Source organism: Amborella trichopoda, chromosome 1 (genome assembly GCF_054954075.1).
Source record: "Amborella trichopoda isolate Santa Cruz 75 chromosome 1, AtrichopodaSantaCruz75HAP2 v2.0, whole genome shotgun sequence".
Classification (NCBI taxonomy): Eukaryota; Viridiplantae; Streptophyta; class Magnoliopsida; order Amborellales; family Amborellaceae; genus Amborella; species Amborella trichopoda.
The window spans coordinates 56,702,347-56,708,844 of NC_142336.1; the positions used below are offsets into that span (position 1 = coordinate 56,702,347).

General features: G+C 32.9%; 1 pseudogene; it reads right to left on the minus strand.

Moving 5' to 3' along the window:
* Positions 1-1,203: 1,203 nt before the first annotated feature.
* On the minus strand, positions 1,204-2,860 carry LOC148783943 (uncharacterized; annotated as a pseudogene).
* Between the last annotated feature and the right edge of the window lie 3,638 nt (positions 2,861-6,498).

Consider the following 6,498-nt stretch of genomic DNA (forward strand, 5'->3'; position numbering starts at 1 on the left):
TCCCAAGCATAAGAATTGTGGATATTTTATTTGTTTAAAGAAAATTGATTTAATGGCATCAAGGTTTTTAAGATCTTGAATTTGTTAGTTTTATTTTATTTGAAGCAGTAATTATTGTAATAAGGCTACTTATAAATAATCTTTGCCAAAAGAAAAATAAAATAAAAGAGGTGAAAATAAGAAAAAAAATAAAAAATTCCCCGGCCAAATTGCATTAGTCTTTCTTTCATCAATTGTAGGTGGTTTTGAAGTAGGAAGTTCTTTTATTTGAGCTTTACTTGAGATTGTATAAGATAACTCTACATAACCTTACTCTTTGTAAGTTTTCCTCTTAATAGTGGATACATCTTTGCCGTCTTGCCCCTATTTTGGATGAACCACATATATGTGTGTGTCCCTCTCTACTTTTCTTTTGTGTTGTGGTTTGAAGATTTATCATATTGCTTATTCTATTGTTCTTATATTTTTCCCAATTATATTGTACTTGTTAGTGTATATTGGGCATGTTATTTGAGTGTTGAAATCATTGTGGTGGAGTGCTCATCACATCTAGTGGGATTTGAGATATCCTGATTTGCTCAAAATGGTAGATTGGGTTATCTCGAGTTTACAACAATATGAACATACCCAATTATATAACAGTTCCAATATTTTAGAAGGAAAAAGTTTATTAAAGGGGTCACATGGTGCACCTTAGAACTCTACTGATAAAATATTGTTTTAACGCATAAGGCCCAATTTGGATATCGAAGAAAAAAATATTCACATCGAAAAAAAATGCAATTTTTTTGCTTCAATTGAGAAACATTATTGTTCTATTTTATTACCTTGGTAGAATGTATGGATGTATATTGAAATATGATAATAAATTTTTATTTGCCAGATATGTCTGTTTGTATGTGCTGCAATAAATTCTAAATTCGTATTTTTTTTTTTTTTCATTACATAAAAATGTTTGACCAACCTTGATTTTTAACTTTGTTCTTTCATGCGTTTGATAATCATATAATTTGGAAAAATATGATTTTTTCCAGGGGCATAGAGAGGATAATAAACAAATTTATATTTTTAAAACCGAGAGTTTCACGCCATTTTCATAACCCATGAATGATAACCCAAGCAATTAATATTAAAATCTGAAGTGGAAAAGAGAGTAGTGGAAAACATGATCACAACCAGTTATATCTATGTGCCATATTATGCTCAACGGTGAGCACAATAGTTATCCCAAAGTGCTTTAGCAATATGATATCGCAGTTCATCGCCTTCATTTTTATCAGCTTGAGGGTTTACATCATTAGGTTGAATATTTGTTCCTTCAACTGATCCACGTGCAAACTCCCTATCATACTCCTCATGGAGCCAATCATCACCACTTGTTATAGTTCGGATATGATTATGTAAAGTGCAAGCAGCAACAACAATCTTAACTTGTGTTTCTTAGAGATATGTTGTTGCTACTTTCAAAATAGGGAATTTTTTCTTCAACATGCCAAAGGCGCGTTCAATAACGTTCCGAAGAGATGAATGTCGAAGATAGAAGAGCTCCTCTGCTTTTTATGGGGCTAAATTTCCTCGACCATAAGCCTTCAAATGATACCTCACACCCCTAAATGGAGCTATGAAGTTTCGTGTATTCACATAACCTGCATCGACGAGCTAATATTTATCTGAATGCATATAAATAGCAAAAGTTATAGATATATATATATATATATATATTCTAAAAATAGCAATACTTTTGTAGGAAGTAGATAAGGACTATGACATTAATTAGCAACCTTGAAATGAAGTTTAAATATTCCACCAAATATAAAATTTTTAAGGAAGGAAAATAACTGTGACCTTTGGTAACCTGGTTTTATTGTAGCTTTTAACACAAAATAATCCGATGATGATCCCTCCCACCCAGCAAGTACATATACAAAACGAAGGTCAAAAGAACAAGCTTTCCATTACATTTTGTGATAAAAAGTTTTTTCCGTTTCGATATAGAGTTTGCTCTTCAACACCAATACTCACATAAATATGAGTACCATCTATTGCCCCAATGCAATTATTAAAAAAGTAAAGAAAGAAAACTTCAATTAAAATTAATCATCAATTTCCCAAAATTATCGAAAGATACATAAATTTAAAGTAAGTACCTTGAAAAAAGGATAATACATGCTTTTTTTGTGTATTTATGGAGATGCGCTACTTGAAGGTAGATGGGCATAATCGAATGATAATTTATGTATTGCATTAAGAACTCTTTCAAGATGGTGACTAACAGTTTCACCTGAGTTTTGGAACTGGTATTGGACTGAACGATTGCTTGAGCTCTTCCCCATGATATAAAAGAACATTGCTAACTGCTCTTCAACCTTTACACCTCGAGTATCATTTAGAAGATGTCTACTTGGAAAAATCTCACAAAAGTTTTGAAATACGTTCAACTCCATACGACAAACTTGAAGGCATCGTTCCCTATGACCTTTAAGTACTTCTTCCATGTATACATAGCCAGATAGAGATGAATTCCGAAGAGGAATCTTGTTTACATAAATATCATTATAACTGCAACGAGCAAGTGCAATAATTAACCGTCGCTTGTGCCGTTGCTTCTCATGCCGTTTGGCCATTTCCATCTCAATTACGTTTCTTTGTTTGTATGCTTGCCTTCACTATATAAAATAAATGAAAGATATTATAACGAAATTGAAAAAAAATTATGTGAACAAATGTATTATTTAAGGAATATATCTAACTCAAACAAACATCTATTACAAAATTGAGTCAATGTGCATTAGAATTTGACTAAGAAGAGTGTATTAGAAGTGCATATGAGTGCACACTAAAGCCATTTTCTCTAAGATCACAAATCAATGGGAAAAGGATAAGTAAAATCAGCAAACATTTCACACATGCCCTAAAAATCAACAAACATTTCACACATGTTACTCAAAAAATTAAGGTCCAAAAGTTATACAGAGATTAGGAAGTTATTCAAGTCACTAATTAAGAGCGAACCACAAAAAAAAATAAAAAATAAAAACATAAAATGGATGTTTACTCTACTCTGTGACATTTATAACGCATCCAATCCAAACGAAGTTCTCCTTCGAGAGTCACAAATGCGATGACCACATTTTCATTAACAAGTAAATCTATTGCTTGCACATGCTCACTTTGATTTTAAGCCTTCCAACTGCTGCAATTCTATCAAGTACTTCTTATATGAAAACTCTTTATTTTTTGTAGGCTTTTGCAACATTTGCGAGGTTGACATGTCTGCCCTGACTAAATTTTCAACAGCTGCTGTTAACCTACTTGCAAGGCTAGACCTCACTTTCTTACCACGATGTGGAATTAATTTCACAATAGCTTGACGTTTGTTCCTTTCAGAGGTGTCTATAGGCATATCATCTAAAGAGCTCAAATCACTCTCATTTACAATATAATGTGGGTCTGATTGTGGACTTTGCTCAAATTCATGTTCACTTATGTCATCTTCTAATGGCTCTTGATGAATAATCGATAATTGCCCTTTCCCTGTGGCATGTTTACCTATAGGCATAAAATGTCATATTCTAATGAGAATTGTAGTGCATTAGAATTGTAGTGTAATATAATAAAGTTAAATGAATATTATTAATAGAATGAAAAATCTTATCTTCTACTAGTATGGTAAGTTGATCATAAAAGGAAAAGCTCACCTTTCTAAATGGTTTTGCTTCAGGATGGGTCTGTTTGCGTAGATATGTGAGTTTTCCAAACATCTTGCATAGCTAAATTCCTACAACAACCAAAGAAAATAAAGAATCGAATAATCAACACTAAAAACCTACTTGAAGAAATCGATCCCACACTCCATTCGGAGCAGTTACAACATGGGCATTGTCATCCTAATCGAAACCACTTTGGTTAATAAGGTTATTCGCAATAAAATATAGCTTCTTAAGTGTAGCCCATCTAGTTTTCGATTGTTATACGGTATTTTGAACATCAAAATTTTTATTAAATACGTCAAAGACAGACCTCCAATCCTATTTCTTCCATCCAATATCAGATCGCTTCCCAGCAAAATGTAATTTTTTCAATTGTTCAACCATGAATTCACCGCGAGTTGCATTCCAATTTGCCTTGGTTGGATCTTGAGAGGTAAGGGGTTGTTCTGACATCTCTAGGCTGAATGATACCCCCTAACACTTGACAAAGTATCACACAATCTTGACTTTATATAAAATGGATGCTGTAGAAGTTCACATACATCACAGTTCAAACATAAACAATTTTAAAAAACAACAAATACCAAAGCAAATAATCAATAGAACGAACTCAAAGTTGTCGCACATTTATGGAGAAATATGTACATAAGCAATAATGAAAAATAACTTGCTTATAACTCATGTAGGGAATTCCTAAATGTTTAGCTCAATAACCTATGTCACGAACACTTCATCAATGATATCTCATACAATAGAAGACGACTAGCTCCATCAAACAAACATTAGGTCAAACAGATTCTATTACTCATACATTACTTTCAATTGTAGTGCATTACAAGGATTCGATCTAATCTAATTTCATACTTTACAAGATACATAACAACTTCATAGGTGGTGGAGCCTATAGCAGCCAAACATATAAGCTAGAGTTGCAAACTTGTAGTTTCTCGTTTCTATTGAAAGAGATATATTGGGAGTGAAGAGAGGCACGAATGATGAGGGAGAAAGAGAGAGCTTCCATTTAAGAAAAATATTTGATGAGAGAGAAAGAGAAAAGACCCTAATTTGGGTTTTCAAAGGGAATTATTTAGAATAGAGGAAATAGGTTCTACTCAGTTTATTCCCTTTTGGATTTAAAAACCCTAATTTGGGTTTTCAAAGGGAATCATTTTTCTCTGAGTTAGCAGCAAGCTGTGAAACAAGATGAAGGTTTGAGAAGTTCAATATTATAATGAGAGGGAGAGGGTAGAGAGTACTTTGGATGGGCAAAAGAGAGACCTCGTTTACAAACCTTCCTCTGAGACGTCTTTTACATACTTCCTGTGCTAACGTTTTGAGGTTGTAAAACACCTGCCTCTGAAAATTTTTTGGGCCTGCTTGAGAGTGGGAGAGAGGCTTTTGTAGGTACGATTAAGAGCGGGAAGGTTTTAGGGAAAATACGATTGAGAGCAGGAAGGTTGGGAAAAGGCGCGACGAGGAAAGCGAAAAAAATTGAGTCGAACTCAATTTTTTTCCACTCACATTTTTGGGCAAATTTGGCGTAACGTCATAATTTATTTTGATGGGGAATAAAATCCAATGGGGTTATCCGAACAGTTCCTATTGCTATCTCAATCTTTTTTTCTTGTGATTTAAAAATATTGCAATTTTGGGTACATCAAAACTGGCCCTAAACCTTTATATTGATTATCTTGATTGCGAGATAATAACATCAAAGAATAAAGGATTTTAAGTCATAAAAATAATACATCTTATATACGCATTATATAGACAATTCATTTTCAAGAATTTCAAATATTTATAGAATTGCTTGATGTAAGATATTGTCGGTCCCAAATTTTGATTATAAATGACATATGTTGTGTTAGGTTGGTAAGTCAGTGTAAAAGTTTTTCCACTTCTCTATCAGGAATTTTGATCCAATATGGAATAGCATAATTCATGTAGCTAACCCCAACATAAATTTTTGAATCCAATATGGAATAACGTAACATAATTCGTATAGCTAACTCCAAATAGTTAGGATCATTATACAAAACCACAACTCGGGGACAAAACTCAGCCCATGCTTGAGCCAAGTAACTTGGGTTGAGTCCCACTAAGTAAAAATGTGTTACAAAATACAAAAAAAATACAAAAATAGGTAAAGTATTAAGCAAAACACATCTAAATGGACTTAAAAAAGTAATAAAAAATAGAATTTTTTAAAAATCGATTTGTGACAGGAGGTATCTTAGAAACAATAAAAAATGTAAAATATAGAAATAAGTATTCATAATCAAAGCACTTTTCAATCTATGCCAAAATGATAGAATTTTTTAATATTAAAATTTTAAATTTTATATAAAGATCCCCAAGTTTGACGACCCAACTTAAGGATACTCAAACTCCAACCTGCAAGTCCCAGTTGCTCGAGTGAGTATGAGTTGGTTTGGCCGAGTTTTTTTACACAATAGGTAGGATAAGGCTCATGATGATAGATCTACTTGACGTGCACTACCTTTTAAATCTTTAAATTTTATAATGATAAAATAGATACTCAGGTCATGTCACGAGTTACTGGCGCAAAAACTATATATTTGGACATGGTGGTTCTCCTTATTTTGATTATCAAGGCTTACTCCCCGTACAAACCGCTAATTTTTCAATAAATTTTTTTAAATCATTAGGTTTTCTTTGTAAATAAATTGAAAGAGAAGGGGCAATTAAGTACTCCTCAAATCTTTTATCGCGCCCACCGCGGGCGACCCATATAATGCATCGAGCCCTAACTTTCGTTTTCTTTTCT